This window comes from Euprymna scolopes, chromosome 29, assembly GCF_053919585.1.
Source record: "Euprymna scolopes isolate OS-2025 chromosome 29, ASM5391958v1, whole genome shotgun sequence".
In the NCBI taxonomy this organism is placed as follows: domain Eukaryota; kingdom Metazoa; phylum Mollusca; class Cephalopoda; order Sepiida; family Sepiolidae; genus Euprymna; species Euprymna scolopes.
In genome coordinates, this window is record NC_136510.1 from 16,510,715 (window position 1) to 16,531,548 (window position 20,834).

General features: G+C 30.2%; 1 long non-coding RNA gene across 1 annotated transcript in view; it reads left to right on the forward strand.

Moving 5' to 3' along the window:
• Positions 1-708: 708 nt before the first annotated feature.
• LOC145252508 (uncharacterized) overlaps positions 709-20,834 on the forward strand; it is a 46,803-nt gene continuing 26,677 nt past the window's right edge. Inside the window, exon 1 of the long non-coding RNA XR_013863607.1 lies at positions 709-1,218. This is a non-coding gene — a long non-coding RNA (uncharacterized LOC145252508). The remainder of the gene's footprint in view (positions 1,219-20,834) is intronic.

Below are 20,834 nucleotides of genomic sequence, written 5' to 3' on the forward strand. Positions count from 1 at the left end.
GTTATTTTTTTTAAATATTTTTTTATTGAAAATAAATATTTGCCTATCGTTAAAAGAAATTAGTTTTTCTTTTAAATAACACAAAAATACCGTTTTGTCTGTTAAATTAAAGGCAGTGTTCTTTTTAAATAAAGCTATATATATATATATATATATATATATATATATATATATATATATATATATATATATTATATATATATATTGATAATTGTTTGATAAAATGTTTAAAATTATTGTTTAGATATTTAGATAGCTATTTGTTTATTTTTCAATGGTAACTAGTTTAAAAGTACATTTGAAAATCAACCGACGTTTAATAATTACAGAATTTTATTTATTTATTTTTTTCATACAAAACTCTCTCCCTATCTATCTATCTATCTATCTATCTATCTCACACACACCTGAGGTTGAATATTTTTGACAAGAAAATGTAGTTGACATTTATTTCCTTCGATTTCCTCTTTCTTTTTGGTTTCAAACATCTTTCACAATTAAAAAAAATGGAGGGCGGGGTGAAAGGTCAGAATTGTCTCCCTTTAACTAAATAATTTCCAATACTCGTAGTAGTTTAATCGACCTAATAAATAAATTCAGTAAAAAAAATTAAATAATTAAAACAAAATCTGATTTATTTTTTTTATATTTTTTATTTAATAAATGATGACCGTTTCATCACTATTGAAAGAAAATGATTTCCGAAAATGCCATTCAAGTCGTATTGTCATTGTTAAGTTTCGAGGAAATGAAAAAAATTACAAAAAACAAGATGGCCGACCTCCGGTTTTCTCCGACTTTATAGCAGCGATTGTCACGGTTAATTTTGTATTTTGGTGACCATTTCGTCGGCTTTTTTTAACTTTAATTTTACCTAAACCAAATCGGTTCTATGTTATAAGAGTCAGAAACCATGCAACTATTGTTGTTTATTTGATTTTTATACAATGCGATTTTTTTATAGAAGAGCCTTGTCATCATTCGACCACCATCTTTGCTATAAAACGAAAGAGAATATCAAAAAAATCTCCACAGCAAAATGTCGATTTATTTTGAATTTTTTTGTGTGATTTGATCAACAAAATAATGAAAAATCTTAGCCAGGCGAACGGCCGACATTGGATGCTTTTATTCTGTAAGGAAAAAAATATATACATGGATTATTTCAATCGTAGAATCAAGTGTTCAAACGTCTTTCAAAGAAGGAGGGAAAATGCTGTACGTGTTTCGTCTTCTCTTCCCCTCTCTCTTTCTCTCTCTCTCTCTTTCCTCCCCTTCACTGATTTCACTCACACTCGACAGCGAATGTCGAGTGTGAGTGATAGATTGAAAATGCCGCCAATTACAGTCTTTACATGCCACGAAAGTAAACAAAGAAAAATTTCATAACAAAATTCATAAAAAGAAAATTATTTATAAATACAAGAGATTTTATTTAAAATTAAAAAAAAAAAAAAAATAATCTCAAATCAGATATTTTTATTGTTCGTTTTAATTTTTTTTTTTTTTTTAATCTTCAAAGAAATTGCTTAAATAAATGTTGGAAATTTTATTAAATATAAACCAGAAGTCTTATTTGAAGAATTCATTTTTAAATGTTTTTAGAATAGTAAAATTTTTCGAAATGAGAAAAGTGCATTTTTCAAAATAATAATTATTATTATATAACTAAGATCCCGTTTATTATTTTTTGTTTTGTTACTTCGGCTTGTTTTTTTTTATTATTATTATTTAGAGGAAATTATTTTAAAACTCATATTTGTAATTATTCGACCTTTTTTAATCCATTTTTACCTGGAAAAAAATTAATCAGAAGATTAAAAAATGGCCGCTAGCAGAAGGCATTTTTTTTTTCAAACTGGACATGGCTATTATTTTTTTTTTTCTTTTCATTATTTGTTATATTTTATTTAAATTTTATTCGTTGAAAATTTATAATTATTACGTTGTCTTTTTCGTAGCTTAGGAATTATTAATCGTAGAGTTTTTTTTTATTTATTTTTTTTTTCGATTTTAAATGCAATTATTAAACAATTTCTGCAATAAAACAATTATTTTTACCTGATAAAAATAACAATTTAGAACCGCAACTGTTTTTCGAATAATTTCTAGCAAAATGAGTTTGTTTCCCAAATAAAACTGTTTATGGTAGATTATCGCGTTTTTTAGAGAAGGATTCTCTCCAAAAAAAAGACAAATGCCTTTTTTTTCTTCTTTTTTTAATATTATTTTCATGCACCAAAAATGGGGGGGGGGTACATTGAATGCAAAATGGACACATTTGACTTTTTATCCGATGTAACGCATTCATGAAAAACGTTATTTCTGCTGTTTTAACGTTGAAATTGAGCATTTTTAGTTACATCGGCTACAAAGTCAGTGTCTATTATACAATGAAGGTGTTAATAGCCAAGTGAAATAAATATATATTTTTAAAACATTTTCAATAATTGTTAAACGTGATAATCAACAATAATCCGATTAAAAGTGTTTTATTATTATTATTATTTTAAACGGACAAACCCATTTTATTAAAAATTGTCATTTTACCGAAACGTAAACAATCTGTCAAAAATGTACATTTTCTTTTTTATTTGTTTGTTTTATTATACTTTTTACTGAATATTTCATCCTAGTTTTTATCTTAATTAAATTAAAATCAATAAATATGAAATCTTTCAATAAAAAAAAAAACAAAAAAAGTAAAATTTCAAACAATCGAAACGGTTGGCCAGTCGCCATTTCGACAAAAAGTATTTATTTATTTATTTTTGAAAAAGAAAAAAAACTTCATTAAAAAAATTGCATGAATTAAATAATTATTTCTTATTCATGTTATATTTTTCGATGTTAAAGCGTAACTATTTTAGTTTGTTTATTTTTCCCAAAGCGTGAATATTTTTCCTAATCATTTGTTTATTTTTATTTTTGTTTTTGTTTTTTAAGCTTTTGCGTATTTCTTTCACCTGGAAAACCGTTCGTCATCATTTAGTTTAAAAAATAACACGTTTTCATTTTGTTATGATTTCAATGTTTGCTTTACACGCATAAATTTTTTGGTTAAATTGTTATGTAAAAAAAATGTGTTTTAAATTCTTAAAATTACATAAATTATTTTAATGTTTTGGGGGTGTGATTTTTGTTTATTTTAGTCGATGAAATTATATTAATTTAGATCGCGTGTTTTCAAAAAAGAACACGTTTGTTGCAGTTGAATATATTAAATATTTTAAGCAAAGTTTTGTTTTTAAATGTTTTTTGTCGAGTTTTCTTTATTAATTCCTGTTAAAACTTAATTTCCTTTTTTTGTTGTTTTTAATGAATACAAAATAATGTCATCAATTCTGTCAAAATGATAATTTCTATTTTATTTTTTTTTAATAAAAAGCAGCAAGATTTTAATTTCCTAGATTTTTTGGAGGGTTTTTCTTTTGTATTTTTTATCATGAAATTTCAGTTTGAAATAATATTTAAAATGATTGAAATTATTTTTAACTATTTTTTAATCGAAAAAACACACACACACACACACATACACACACAAAATAAAACTTGTTTTGTATTTTGAAATAAAATAAATGACCGTTATTTTCCAATACAGGAATTCCTTAATTTCTTCTAAACAAAGAAAATAAATAAAAACAAATATCTTGTAAATTGTTGTTTTCGTTTTATTTTTGCTAAATTCCACGCAAAAAATATCCAAATTTAATGAATCAATTTTTTACAATAAAAATACACAGAAAACTACAAGAAACAGACTTTTTTGTTGTTTACAATAAAAAAAACTTTAAATCCAAAGTTCAAAAATGAAACAAAAACTTTTGTCGTTTTCAGAATGTGGTTTTATCTTTATATTTTAATTTTTTTTATTTTTTACAAAATTTAAAATCTTAATTTCATGACAATAATTTTCATTAAATTTTTTTAAAGATTAGTTTTAATTTGTTTTGTAATGTTTCAATAATAGTTTTCTTGATTCTAAAAAAAGAATAATTTTTTAAATGGATTGCAAAAAAAAAAAAAAAGAAATCCCTAATTTTTGTTTTTTACAATTTTAAAAAGTAATTTAAAAATAAATCTTTGCTTCCATTTTGAATCTAATTTCTTTTGTTTCTGACGATGAATAATATTAATGTCAACTATTTCTTAAACAGCATCCGTAGATATTGTAATCCATTTACGATCTCTGCGAATGAAGTGTACGTTTTAACAACCGCAGACTTTGAATGGCATTTGACATATCAAAGAATACAAGAAAAGCCATCGGCTTTTTAGGGCCATTTCTTCCCCCTTCTTTCTTTCTTAAGATTTCCTTCCTTGTCGACTGCCAAGAAAGATGTTTCGCAATCTTTTAATCGATTTCAACAAATCTGATTTTTTTTCTTCAAATATTTAGTTGCGTGTGTGTTGTTATATATATATATATATATATATAATTACTTTTAACATTAATAAGGAGGATTTAAAAATAAAGTTTTCGTTCCATCTTTGCAGCCTTAAATTTTCTTGAAGATTCTTTAGGAAAATAAATATAAAATGATTCATTTTATTTTAATTCTTAAATTATATAAAACTTCTTATACATATAATCAAATAAGTTCAAATGTATTGAACTCAAAATCAATATTTTTCAAAAGTGCTCAATACATATGCAATGCTGCTATTATAAGTGACATCGTTTAAACGTTTTATCATTTTTTGATTTGATCAACACAACTTGATCCTAACTGACATTTGTTATTTGAAAACTCCTAAAGGAAACATCAAATTATTTGAAAATAAATTTAATTCAAATCCAATTTATTCAAGCTCAGGTAGGAAGTCAAATTGACTTAAAATTAAACCTTTTTCGAAAAATATTTCCTTTTAAATTAATAATTATGAAAAATTAAAAATATATATATAAAAACTAATATTCTAGGGCCAAACATACAAGAATTTGTTTTGAAAAATTGTGTTCAAGCAGTTTTTTTTTTTATTGTTTGATAGCTTGAAGTAGGTAAATATATCTACCTGCCTCCCCACAAGTTCAAAATGTAACACATTCATGTTTAGTGTCTTGGGGAAGTCAGTAACTCAATGACAGTTTGGACTACTTCACAACATAGTCTAATAATTCTTTCTACAGAGGGGGTAATGCCTGGGAGGATAATCTTTTGTGCCCGAGAAAAGTCTTAACTCTCTTACGTCAATTAAAAATTTGAACTTTCCTCACCAAAAAGTTGATCATCAGTGAAGTTAATTTGGTTTAAAATATAAATTTAGAATTTTCTTATATTTTGAACGTTGCAAAGGGAATGAGAATTCGATGGAATTATTTTACTTGAATCCTTTGGCTACGGAAAACATGCATGTCTTAAAGACAAGCTTAGTTTTGATGACCTCAAGGAGATTTAGTCCGAATAACATAGGGAAATGTGCAAAAAACAGGAGACTTCGTTGGTATGGTCACATTGAAAGAATGGACGAGAGTTCTTAGATTAATATATGTAGTACAGTAAGAGAAAGCCAAGAAAAATATGGGGTGGGGGGAGTGATAAAAATGGACTTTGCTAAAAATAGGTGAGTTTGGAAGTAAGTTTCTTAAAGCCGTCCAACACATGCCAGCATGTAAAAATGAACGTTAAATCGAATATGATGATGATAAAACAGATATGTCTGCTCAATATATTATTTCCTGTGAAAAAACAAAATTTGCTCCAAGATATTGAAAAATAGTGTTCCTTTATACTGCAAGAAGCGAGTATACTCTTGGTTCGCACTAATCCTGGCTGATACATCTTTTTAAGTCTTTATAAAGAGCACAAGTTTTCACCAATTGTACTTTTTTTTTTTTTACATATTTCATTAAATATTTATTTACAGAGTATCGATCAATTTTAGTCATCATCATCATCATCATATGGATCAGAAGATTATATTGTTGACATTGGTTTCCCTGATATTTTTCTCGTCAGAATTCTTTCTAGAAAGATGTTTGGAATTACAGGAGGCATCATGGGAAGGTTGCCAATATTCTAAGTGAAATTAATTTTTGTGGAATGAACTGAATTTGAACTTGAGACACTCTGGTCGTCAGTCTGTGTTGTTAACCACTAGACCACTGTCACCTCATAATTATAGTCATCAATACTAAAGACCTTATATAGAGAAAATATTCTTTAAAAATATTGCAGAAAATATAAATTATATTTTTATTTATTTATTTATTTTTTTGGTAGATAGTTTACATCATTACAGGTATTAATATAACGTTTAATCACGCAGTAGAAAAAGTAAATATTGATTATTGATTGCAATTATATAATTTTAACAAAAATTGAATGTCAATTTATTTTTTATTTCAACATCTGTTTACATATTGGAATAGTCACATGTGAACTTGAATTTGTGTGTGTGTGTATCTATATAAATATCTTTCTCATATAAATATATATATGTGTGTGTGTATATATATATATATATATATTATTTTATGTATTTACATAAAATTTCATGTAAATATATTCAGTGTTTACTTCAATAGTGCTTGATATGTTAGCAGAGCTTGGTAGTAAGTTTTGAAAATATCTTTATAGTATCACATGGCAATTAAGCTACATAGAATTTTCCATGTCAGGCAATAGCCTGACGAATCCTCACAGGGATGAAATACGGCAAATTCTATGTAGCTTAATTGCCATATATATTTTCCAAACTTATATAATTGCACACGAGTACTGCATATATAAAGAATCCAGGATAGATATATTTTAGTTGTTAGCGTGTGAATAAAACGGTTCTCAAGTTTTTTTCCATTTCCTTTCCACCTTCGCGTCAAGGCTTCGGGGTTCAATCCTACCTTCCTACTAAATTTTTTTTTTCTTTTACACCTCCAAACACCCGGCCAACATTTTTTTTTTTTTTTTTTAACACACACACACCTCCAAACACTCAGGCAATGCCGGGTACCCTCCGCTAGTTAATAATAAATGTATACATACGTATATATTTATCTATATAAGCATTATATATATCTATATTATATATATATCTATATAAACATTATATATATATCTATATTATATATATATCTATATAAGCATTATATATATATATATATATATATATATATATATATATATATATATATATATAGTGAACCTAGAGTTTATATAATTTTTAAATCCTTCCTTCGTCACATTGTTTTTAGAAGTGATTTAGAACTAAAGGTTTTTTTTAGATGTAAAAAATGAAAGTTTTTATTGTTTTACTAAGTTTAATATAATCTCCCGTTTTTTTTAAACCGCAAATCCATGTTGTTTGTGTCAGTTCCTTAACTCATTATTATAAGCGTTAGCTTCATACTTCTCCAAATTACTCATTTATCACATTTTATTTTTTACATGTAAATATTATCAAGTTTTAACTAGACGTAAATAACAAAGTTTTTATTGTTTTACTAACTTTCACATAATCCCCCATTTTTTTTAAAAACCCCAAATCCATGTTTAATTGTACATAGTCTATCCTGGATCCTGAATGCAGGGTTTGTTTGATTTCTCATTCGTTCCTCGAACCCGCGAAATCTAAATAAAAGCTAAAATTAAATTAGAATATCCTTAAAAAGTGAGATTCATTTAAAATAGTGCCCCCAAAATAGGCTAAAAACTAAGTTATAGGAAGATGTTCTTGACTGTAAGGGTTGTACGAACCTAAAAACTAAGTATAAATACGAGCTCCATTTAATATGGAGGGAAAAATAAACGTGTTCACAACGGATTGAAAAACTTGTTGGGAATAGTTGTAAGCGTCTCTGAGGAGTGACTGGATGGAGGATTTACAGTTCTATGGATGAGAGGTAATTGTCCATCCTTTCACGAAACAGCTGTTAGAGCTTAACGCCAAAATAAGTGAATTTCTATTCATGTAGGTTGCGATTTTATTCAATTTACGTGTGTATATATATATATATATATATATATATATATATATATATAATGGAAATTCTTTTAACTTTCTTGAAGTTTTACATTTGGATTTTACCGTCACTGGATTTTTTATTTTCCACCAGACTATCCATTCATGTGTAATCACCATTTTCTTCACCATATTCCCTCTGCTTCACTTTTTTGTTATCAAGTAAGATCTTTGACTTACTTGTTTCATCAAATACTTCTGCATGCAAAATCCAATCCCACATTTTGCTAATTCCTACCCTCTGATGAGAAGGAAAGTACTTCTTCGAAACTCCGCAGATTAAGGGCTATCCATTTATCTAGTGTTTCCTTTTCAGATTAAATATGTTTTTAACTCATTTCAAAGTGTTTTTTAACATATTTTATTTACTGTTTGCTCATATATATATATATATATATATATATATATATATATAACTACTTCATTTACTCACATAAATTTAATATACGAAAGTATAGATTTATGCGTAAACTTTAAGTATTTACTTCAAAAGTGCTCAATACGTAGGTAGAACTAGTTAGTAATTTATAAGATGTGGAAATCTGTATAGTTTAATTGGTTGAAGCTTAATCGCCATATATATTTTATAAATTACTATATATATATATATATCTATAATCTTTCATGTATCTGTATAAAATGTTATAACGAAATATATCTTGTGTATTAATGGTAAGTATTTACTTCAACCAATTAAACTATACAGATTTCCACATCTTACAAATGTTTCATGTTTTATACTCATAGATAAACGTCAGGCTAAAATGCATTTTCCTCTGATGATTCCTTACTATTATGAAACCTAAAGCTTAATTGCCATATATTTTCATAAATTACATATATTTTCATAAATTACATATATATATATATATATATATATTTCCTCCAAACCTCTGGCCTTGATGGAGGGGAGACTAAAATTTGCTGCTATGGTTTCAAATGATCTGAAATAACAGCAAGGGGACACTTGATTGCAAATGTTTCTCATATGTCATATCTCGCCTCTTGGAAATAGGGTACGATATGAATATCTCCAATATCAAATAAGCCTTATACACTGTGAAATTTACTTTATGTATGAAAACCAAAGAGGGGAGATATAACGTATGAGAAATATTTGGAATCAATGTGCCTAAATCAAAACGCGGATTTCATGAACAAAGCTTCTTTCTTAGAACTGCACGCCTGTGGAACTCTGTTCCGTCTGCCTGCTTCCCTCCGGACTACAACTTGGATGTCTTCAAGTCTAATGTTAACAAATTCCTAATAAACCGCCCCCTTAAGTAAACACTTCATCAAATCTCCTCACTAACGTAATGTACTTGCAATAACCCTTATCCCTGAGTGGCTTCCGGGCCTTGATAAGTGGTGATCACTGTGTAAAAAAAAAAAAAAAAAGTCTCCCCTTGCTGTTATTTCAGATCATTTGAAACCATAGAAGAGACTTTTAGTCTCCCCTCCATCAAGGCCAGAGGTTTTGGGGAAATATCAGATGTTTTGTAATTCATATGCAAAACTAGGAAAACAAATGACTATGATTGAAACATTTTATGGCTGTAAAAAAGTGCCAAAAATAGGTTTGGATAATAGATGATCCCCTTAATGTGTGACCTTAAGAGCAAATGTCACATAGCCCATTAAACCATTCAGGTCATTACCCTTCTAACTTCATTTGCGATCAATAGTCTCTGAGATTTGGAACTTATAAAATTGCAAATAAAATGGTGGTACTACAACCTACTACAGTAAGGGAAATAAATTTATCCATGCTTTAAATGAATTTTATTCAATTTGTTTACATTTCTGTGATATTTATAACCTATAGGACTCAATTAATTTCATGGAAGAATCTTGCTTTACATTTAAGTGGAAACCATTATTTTCGCCTCCAGAGTACTCTACCCAGATTATAATAAAAAATGTCTTAATTTTTAAACATTTCAATTTTTATAAACTCTTCAAATGTTGATGCATTTTGATAACAAAGTTATTCGCAAAGACCCATTACATAACATAAGTGTCAAGTGATAGTCTTCTAGAGGTTGAAGGTTTAAACCTCACTATAGGCTGATACTAAGAATACAATTTAAGGCTTCTACCCGGTCATGGCTAACATGGCATGAGAAAGCTACTCCCCACCCCACTCGACAGATTAAATTAAGTGTTTTATTCATAATTCTGTACAGATTCTTGAGTTTGACGGAAATTACATGGTATGAGAATTTTTAAATTTATTTTATTTATGGAAATAGCTCCAGATGAGGCATGAAGCCACTTGATGTAAGGAGCTAAAAAAGCAATTATTACTTCAAGATTAAAAACTAGCCGACGATAAGTGTTAGATGTATAAATTCTGACGCAGAAAACAGTAATTCTTCCTCCTTTTATCTACAAAATAAGAATAATAGTCTAAATAATATAAAAAGAAGTTTTTATTTTCAATTTTACTATGATAACATTATTAGTGTTGTCATGTTTGTTTCTGCATCAAAATATAGAGCACAAAACATTTATTATATTTTGACATGTAGGTTGAACAAAGCATTCAAAGCTCATAAAGAACTAGTGGGAATGTCAAAATTGGCCTGCTCTAATGCAAATAAATGGACAACATTCATAAAATTATTGTATATTAAGTAATCAATCTATATATAAAAGTGAAAATGTGTGTGTGTGAGGACATTTTTCAACCTATATACTCAACAAATTTTTGATCTACAGATTTGAAATTTGGTATATAGGGTATTCAGACACGTGGAAAACTTTTTAATCAGTTTTCATCTGGTAAAAAAGGGCTGCAAAGGAGTAAAAATTGAAAATTTTGGTACGTGGGGAGGTCATTGGATTTTTATCTGTTTGTCAACTGTTTTACGAATATGCATACGTGAATCATTCGCATGACAGATTACTTATGTTAAGAATAAGTAGGTCTGGAAACACTTTTTAAAAATCGTCAAGTTGGCCTAATGGTTATCGTACTTGACAAACTGTCTTTAAGTTTTGGTTTCGATCTCAGCTCGGGTATTTTTTTTTTTTTTTACTTACAAGAAGTGAATTGTTTAGAAAAACAATACTCACATGCACATGTCTCAGTTTCTTTCCTTTACTTAATTTTTTTTTTTAAGGAATTTAACGTTACACTTAATACTTACAGTATTTCTGTTTATAATAAGTAAGAAATCTGCATTAATTAAAATATAATATTTATGCATATTTTACAATTGGGCAATGCCAGGCGGCCTGTAAAATAAAAATTACCTGTTTATTATTGAACTATAGCAATATCCAAAGAGTACCCACCCCAAAAATTTGACTATCTAAAAATAAAAAGATAAAGATAGAAAAAAAAAAAAAGGCTTTCAGATAAGTATCAAAATCATTATATAATAACTTGAATTTTGTCCAAGTTATCCTATGATTTTTCTCCATAAAAATGTAAAAACTTTTTTCCTTTGCTCCGAAATTGACATTAAATTTGTCTCTCATTTTGGGTTCCCTGACAAAAAGAGGATGAACCTGTAAATTCACCCTCGTCCATTTGTCTGTCTGCACTTTTCTCAATAACTATGCCTTGGAATTTTTTTTTTTTGAAATTCTGCACAATCATTAAACATAATGAGTAAAAAAGTAACAGAATGGATTTTCCAGGGAAAACTCCGGTTACTCTGCCCTTAGGGGTGCCTTTTGGGTTTAAAATGTACACTTTTATGCTTATTAAAAAAAAATTGATGCCTTGGATTTTTATAAAACTTTCTGAAAAGTTGTAACTAACTGATTTCTATATAATTTTGTTTGTCTATACTTTGCAATAACGCTTGGGTGTGCCCCAGGGGTTCTTTTAGAGTCTAATAAAAAGACTCCATTTTTGGGACTATTTTACAATATTTGTCCAAAATTTTTCTGTGTATGTCTATTTAGTAGTTTTGCATAGTACTGAACTCAAATTTAAATATGTTAAGGCCTTGGGGACTTTTGGGGCTAAGTGGGGGGGGGATGATGGATTTAGTTATTTCTTTTTTTGCATTGTGCAGAACTCAAATTTACATACGTTAAGGCCTAAAACTGCACCGTTTTTTCATTTTCACCAAGATTTGATGTCCCCTGGAGACATTTGGGGCTAAATGTGGTGGGGCGACAAATGCTGAACTTAGTCATTTTTTTTATGCCTCGTTCACTGTGCACTCACGGGGAACCATGCATGCTTCACTTGTTTTTTTTTGTACATACATATACATATGTGAGTATAACAATATTCAAATCTTTAAATCGTTATTTCAAAATTTCCAATAGAGCTATAAATAAAGTGACAGATCAGGGTTGTATCATACTGCGATTTAATCAGTTTCGGAGCAAAAACAAATCTTGCATATATTTCTGGAAAAAATTCAAATCGTGCTTGAACAGATTCAAGTGGCTACATGAAAATCTTGTCTTCAGAGTTTATTGCTAAATAAAAACCATGCAATATCAAGACGATTTATAAAGAAGACTTCATAACAATTATTAGCTATTTTTACTAAGTTTTTGGGTGCATCCAAGTTTTACTTGACATTCGAATTAATATTTTCTGAGAATCAAATTTTGGCTTATATCACCCCCATTTCACTATTTGACTTTGTATGGCTTTAATTTAACAACAAATTCTGAAGACGGGATTTTCATGTAGCTATGAGTGTCATTCCAAAAGTAAAGCCTTCTATTTTTTTTTTTCCACCTCAAAAAGTTGAAGAGCTACAAAAACGGGAGTGGTACCATTAAAACGAGCAACCTTTTGTGCTCCAGAATTTATTTTTCTATATAGTCACCAACATTCTCAATGCACTTTTATCAGGAATTCAATGATGCATTTCTGCTTCTGATGCATGTCCATGACAGAGGTTGCTTTCTTAGAGTCTCACTCTGTCAATATCTGCAGCAGAGAGATGAAACTTCCAGTTTATGAATACATAAGTTCAGTCATCATAAAAATGCAATATGCCATCCTCTCTGGTCCATTTGAGTGAAATAAAAAAATTTTAAAAATAGGCGGCATTACTTTTGGAACAACCCTCATGCTTGAATTTGTTTTTTTTGTTTTTTTCACTACGCATGAGTCTCTACTTAATCTTTCTCAAAAAATCATATAAAACTTAGCATAATTTTTATCCCTTTCTAGCATCATCTTTATTGTTTCATTTCTAGCATTATTTTTATGCTCAAAATATCTTTATTTTTCAACGTTATTAAGTTCACAATTTTCTTTAGCCTTTAGTAAACTCTTCATCTCTGTTTTCATTTTTATTTACAGGTTTCTGAAACTGTTTTCGTTCTTTTTCAGTTTTACCTAGTTTTGCTATCAATAAACTTGTGTCTTAAATATATCGTGCCTCTGAGTCTTGATTGCTGGAAGTTAAATCTAACTGCACGAAGTTTGCACATGCTTCCATGAAATGTACACTCATGCCCGAGACAGTACACGTTTCATGAGTATTTCAATCCTGATTCGATTGGTCTTTCTCCCATAAAGATCTCTTAGAGAATAAGTTTATTTTTATAAATCTAGCTGTTATAAAAAAAGAAAAGATGTTCAAGTTTCTGCTTGAAGTTTCATCAGCTTGTTTGCACCTATTTTTCAAAGTAATTTTGGCGTCAGGTTGATTACACTCAATTTAGGTCAGATCACGTTGACACACCAGTTCTTGTTAAATCGCCGAAGTTAAGCAATGTCAAGCCTGGTCAGTACTAGATGGGTTACCATTTGAGAATACCAGTAGCTGTATGTAGGAAAAATTGCCCAAAAAATAAAAAAACTAACATTGTAATCTCCCTTGCTCGGGATATACATGCGACTGGGGATTGCTCATAATTTTTTTTTTTTTTCACATAGGAGTCACCATTCAAGGTGTGAAGGCCACTTGAGGATAAGGTTTAATGAGTGTACATTAATGAATGAGACAAGATCGTAGTAATCGTTAGTAGTGAAAATTTGGTAAATTGGATTAGTTAATACAACGGCTCATCAAGAATTTGTGTATGTTAGACTTGAAGACTACCAAATTGTAGTCACCTGGAAAGCAGGCAAACGGAAGAGAGTTCCACAGGCGTGCAGTTCTAAGAAAGAAGCTTTGTTCATGGAATCTACATTTAGGTTTAGATACAGATAAAGATTTGGGGAAATTATTGATAGTGGTTTCAGCTAGACAAGTATTCTTCATGAAAGTTTGGAGAGGGGGGACCATAGATTGGCGCTCAGACGAGCACTTGCCATGGAAATAGCGATAAAGCAGAGATAGACTTGCAACATCTCTTCTGTGGGGAAAGAGGTTACAGTGAAGAGAAAATAGCATCCCCCACTAAGCTACAAAGTCCATTTTGAACTTTGTCAAAGCAGGATAAGATTTTTCTAGCAGCTCCAGCCCAGATGTGGCAACAGTACCCGATCCTTGGACGTACCTGGCTCTAATATAGGTAGAGAATTGCATCAGCAGTGAAATATGTACTGGAGCGGTAGAAGGCTCCCACCGTTTTTCCAACTACCTTGGCAACAGATTTGATGTATGTGTTCCGTTTCAGATCAGAAATAAAGGTCAAGCTCAGAAGCTTGTCAAAACATAAAACCTCCCCAAGACAAGAGCCATTCATTTCAATTGATTTCAGATGGGGATCAAAGCGGTGATGATGAAAAGATAGAAGGTTAGTTTTAGATATATTAAAAGTAACCAGCCACCACGTGCTCAAGATCAGAGGGGAGCAGATCAGAGAGAACTTAGTCATTTATGGTCTTTGATGCGTTGCCATATTCCCTTGATACTTACTCCTTCAGAGGAAGCTGGTTCAACCCACCTAGGGTGAATACCACTGGCATAGTTTAGGTCTATTCATAATATTGTGTATTCTGGTAACTTGTATCTCCTTGGCATAAAAACGCCCAACTAACCTGACAAGCAGCAAAATCCCACCCTTACACTGTAGATATCCTTAGATGCTGGAAAGCCTTCTATTCCAATAGTTTCTTCTCTCTGAACTGCTCTTCTCTCCAAATTCTTAACTTTGGAATTCCCTCCCAGGTTCCTGCTTCCCTGGCTGTATTAATATGCAGAAGTTCAAATGTGTGAACAGAAACCTCGCTGTTCAACTCTTTTTTTTTTACAAAGGAGTCACTGATCAAGGCTTGGAGGCCACTCAAGGACAAGGGTTAATGAGTGTACGGTAATCAATCGGACAATATCGTAGTAATCGTTAGTAGTGGAAATTTGGTAAATTGGATTACTTAAGCTCATCCAGAACTTTTTTTACATTGGAGTTTTACCCATCTAAACAACTTCCGGTTTTGAAACTCCCCGGAAGTAAACGGTATTAGTTAATTTGAAGACCTCATCAAAAATGTAGGTCAAAACATAAGAATATACATTAACTGATTTTTACAGAATAGTAAGTAATACTAAAAGATAAATATTTTTTAGATATAATAAATTAGAATATCCATAAACTACTTTTTTTTTTAATAAATATGTTTATTAACATTTTTTTTAATAAATATGTTTATTAATATTTTTTTTTTTAGAAGAAAATGTTTATTTACAGAAGCATTTTTACAGAAATAATTAATACTGGAACTAAATATAATACATTAAAAAAAAAATGATCGCAATAGATTAAATAAACGTGTTAGAGCAGGGTCTTCAAATTAAGTAACACCGTTTACCTCTGAGAAATTTCAAAACCGGAAGTTGTTTGGATCAGTAAATATGCTAAATCATTCCTCCCTCTTTTTTTTTTTTTTTTTTTTTTTTGATTAAATTCCTTAAAACGATGCCCCCCCCCTCCCACACACACACAAGAAAAAAAATAGTCATTAAGTAGACATTGTTTTTAATTTTCATATCTTTAAGCCAAATTTTAGCAGAAAGAATATCTTTTATTTCAGCTGAACGTAGCAAAAAAAAAAAAAAAAAAAACTTCCTGTATTTTTTCTTCTTGCATGATATTTATTTGAAAATGATCAATTATTAAGAGAAAGCACTTTTTTTTCTAACAACTATTTAGAAAATGAGCAAAGTTTCTTTCCTAGAACTATGTAACATTTACGAAATACAATACTGTGGGACTGCTTCACAGCTAACTACAACATGATCGTTTGCAAGTCCAATATGAACAAGTTTTTGTAAAGCCGTTGTCTTAAATAATCAAATTCTGTCTAATTTCCACCATTACCAATCCTCACGATGTTGTCTCACCGGCCACCGCTCACTCATTAACCCTTATCCTCGATTAGCCTTTGGGCCTTGATAAGTGGTGACGCCCTAGTAAAAAAAAAATTGTCTGAATTTTGTCTCATAGGAGATTGCATTCGGTTTTCAGTGTCTAGATATTGAAATTGGAATGTAATATTAAGGCATTCCAAGAAGAATGACAAAACTAATAAAAAACAAGTGAAGCATGCATGGTCCCCCATGAGTGCACAGTGAACGACGCATAAAAAATTACTAAGTTCAGCATCCCCCACCCTATTTAGCCCTAAAAGTCCCCAGAGGACGTCAAATCCTGGTGAAAATGAACAAACAGTGCAGTTTTAGGCCTTAACATATGTAAATTTGAGTTCTGCACCATGCAAAAAAAGAAATGACTAAGTCCATCATTTGCCCTCCCCTCATTTAGCCCCAAAAGTCCCCAAGGCCTTAACATATTTAAATTTGAGTTCAGCACCATGCAAAACTGCCAAATAGACATACACAGAAAAATTTGGACAAATATGGTAAAATAGTCCCAAAAATGGAGTGTTTTTATTAGCCCTAAAAGAGGCCCTGTGACACACCCAAGAGTTATCGCAAACAAAATTATATAGAAATCAGTTAGTTACAACTTTTCAAAAAGTTTTATAAAAATCCAAGGCATCAGGTTTTTTTAATAAACACAAAAGTGTCAATTTTAACCATTTTAACTCGAAAGGCATCCTTAGGGGGGAAACTGGAGTTTTCCCAGATAATCTGTTCTGTTACTTTTTTACTCATATCATGTTTAATGTTTGTGCAAAATTACAAAAATTCCAAGGCGTGGTTATTGAGAAAAGTGCAGGCAGATGAACAAACAAACGGACAAGGGTATTTACAGGTCCACAAAAAAAAAATTTATTGCTACAGAGAGAGAGAGAGAAATTAGAAAAATTAGGATTAACTACTTTACTACAGATAATGAGAATGATGGTAATTTAATTGAAACTTTGAAAATAATTAATGTCATTTTTTGGACTAAAGTGGGTTTGAAAAAAATTTCTTCTGGATCTAAATCTCCACAAACTTAACCAATTTTTTTTTTTTTTTTTTTACTTGGGAGTCATTACTTATCAAGGCCAGAAGGCCACTCGAGGATAAAGTTTAATGAATGTAAGGTGGTAGTGTAGTAATTGTTAATGGTGTAAATTGAGTAGAATTTGATTATTTATGGGGACGGCTCAACAAGAACTTGATTACATTGGATTTGAGGGTTATTATGCTGTATTCAACTAGGAAGCAGGCCAGTGGAGCAGTGTTCCATAGGCGGGCAGTTCTGTGAAAGAAGCTTTATTCATGGAATCTACATTTAGATTTAGACACAGTTAGAGAGTGGGGGAAATCGTATATAGTGGTTGTAGCTAGTTAAGTGTTTTTTCAAGTCCAATATAAACAAGTTCTTGTGAAGCTGTTGTATTAAATAATCAAATTCTGTCTAATTTCCACCATTAATTAACTTGTCGGAACTAGTTGCTTGGTCAGATCAAAAAGAAGGATACTTATGCAGAATACGAACCATGCTGAAATAATAACATTATTACTTAGAAAACCATTCTTAACATAGGAAGAGCATTTTATAAACTATTCTGTACTTTCATCTAACAATTTAATAAACAAGAAATAGTGAAAACCTTGAATTTAATTTGAAAATCTTATCTAAAACAAATAGTGTGGTTCGTATTCTGCAAAAGTTCAGAGAAGATCAATTGCAAAACAGCTTTGAAGATGGAATTCATAAATAATAGTGAAAGAATAGATTAAGAGAGCAGTTTTGGGAACTTTCGGATGAAATATTTAATAGAATTTCATCTGTAGATAGACATCGTATATCTCGATAGAGCCAAGATTCGTCCATGCATGGAATATTAGTGTCACATCTGGGTTGGTGTACCAACCACTAGTCTCTCTCAATAAAGAACCCCTAACCTAATAGATCCCACACTGTCTACCAAGCTCCAGCCACTGTCCCATCACCACAATGTTGCATCCCTGTGTTTTTTTACAGATACTTTCATAGAGAGGGAGAAATTAGGTACAAAAGAAAGTGAGAAATAAGGTGAGAGAAAAGGTTAGAAATTACATGAAATAGAGAGAGATAAAGATATGGGGTGAAAGAGAGAGAGTGAGAAATTAGAAGAGAGAAAGAATGATAAATGTGGTGAGAGAGAGAGAGTAAAAAATGAGAAAGGGGAAAGAGAATGATTGCCTCGGATATATCCACATCTGATATGAAACTGCTGGCATTACTTTTGGAACGTCCCTCATATATCTATAAAGCCATCATTCACCCATACATTATTGCCACATCTGCGCTGGTGCACCAACCACTAGTCTCTCCCTCTTGGACAGGTTGCAAAAAAAGAATTCCTAACTTAATAAGTTCTGCACTATCTGCCAAATTCCAGCCCCTGTTGCATCACTGCAATGTTGAACTTCTTTTACAAGTACTTCCATGGAATGAGTTCCAATGAGCAGATATTAGCAGTGTGAGACTAAGAAAGCAACTGGACGTGTTTCAGAAGCAGAGAGGCGTCATTGAATCCCTGGCAAAAGTCCATTGAGAATGATGGTAACTATGTAGAAGAATAAATTTTGGAGTAGAAAAGGCCACTCATTTTAATGGTACCACTCCTGTCTTCATAGCTGTTCGACTTTTTGGAGTGATACTCGTATGACAAATTGCGCATCAGACATCCATATATAGTTATCGTTTATTGCTGGAAAAAATGCATTGAGAATGGCGGTGACTATGTAGAAAAATAAATTCTGGAGCACAAAAGGTCGCTCGCTTTAATCGTACTACTCCCATCTTTGTAGCTCTTCAACCTGCACTTGTACCTTCTCACTGTAAATACTCCCGACTCATCCAGCGAGCAGCAAAATTCCACCTCATCAGTCCTTAGATGTCAGAAAAATTTTCTGCTCTAATAGCTTCTTACCTCGAACTGCTTGTCTTTGCAATTCCCTCCCTAGTCCCTGTTTCCCTGACCGTGTTAACAAGCATTTGGTATTTTTTTAAATATTGATTTTAGGAGATAGTTAAAAATGGAGACACCTACTCCCCATACCAAGAGACATAAGTAATAATTGCGTTTATAAAAATGAACTTTTATCGTTTTTATATCTTTTTATAATTTTTCTATGAGCAAAACTTTTTACAAATTCAGTTTCTACTTCATTTGATGATGATGGTTCTTTTCTAAAATAGCGGCTCATATGCTTCTTTCTTCGTACAATCGTTTCCACCATATTAAATAATACATTCTTTTTGTTCATGATAAAAGCCATATACGTTTAACAGGTTTGTTTCTTCATTAATTTGAATCCAAATGAAAATCGTCAATAACAATATTTTCAAAAATATTTTTCTTTATCCAAAACAACAAACGTTTTCTCTAAAAAAAAAAAAAAAAAACTGCTGATAATACAACAAAATCCTGGTTTATAGAATGAATGATATGGCTAAATTACAATGGAAGAAATAGTAATCTGTGTTAAAATAATAGAAATTACCAAAAATTAATGATTGTATTTAAAAAAAATTTTTGGGATGGAAATCACTCCAGACAAGGCGGGAGGCCACTTGATGTGTAAAAAAAAATAAAATACTACTTCAAGTTCAAAAACTTACTTATTTTTATCAGCTGAAGTTATCTAAATAATGTTTATTACTTACAAAAAAAAAAACAGTTTTACTGTTTAGAACGCTATTAAACTATTTTTTTTTTTTTTTTACATGGAAGTCACCATTTATCAAGGCCCGGAAGCCACTCGGGGATAAGGGTTATCACAGAGATTTCTCGTGCTAATTGTTTCTAATTCCAGCACAAGAATTTATCTGATCTGCTGAATTGTTTGGCTTAATATTGTTATTATAAGGGTCATTCCAAAAGTAATACCTCCTATTTTTTTAAACATTTCTTATGTAATCACACACACAAAAAAATTATTTTAAACATTTGTAAAAAAGTTTCTACGAAAGTTTCATATGGTTTCATATTCTGTTTCATGCTTAGTGATTTCCGTTCCAAATTTAGCTAAACCTAGTCCACTAACGGCATCTTAACTTTGGGAACTGAATTTTTGGATTTAACCATATTTAATACATATATTTACCCAAAAGTTTAGCCATGCTGACGACAGCTGATAACTAGAAACATGCGTGTCTATGGATAACTTTTATGCACATAAAAATATTTAAAAACAAAATAAAATTTTAAAAAATAATTTAAAAATATGCCCCATCAATAAAAGGGGCGACGCATTTATATACAAAACAAGGGGTAGGTAACTCCCTCATCATTAAGGTAGCAAAATTAAATTAAAAAAAACAAAAAAACAGCATTTCAAAACTGTTAATACCACTAAAAAAATTATAACAACAGATCTTATATATATATATATATATATATATATATATATATATATATATATATATATATATATATATATATATATATACCAAGTTATAGACGTTCAGGAGTGATAACTCATGAATTTAACGAGGTTATTAAGAATGCTCAATAAAAGAAGGGCAAGGTATATTTTTATTAATGTATATTTTTATTGATAAAATTAGTTTATTTATATTAATAAATAAATATACATTATATTACTTATAAA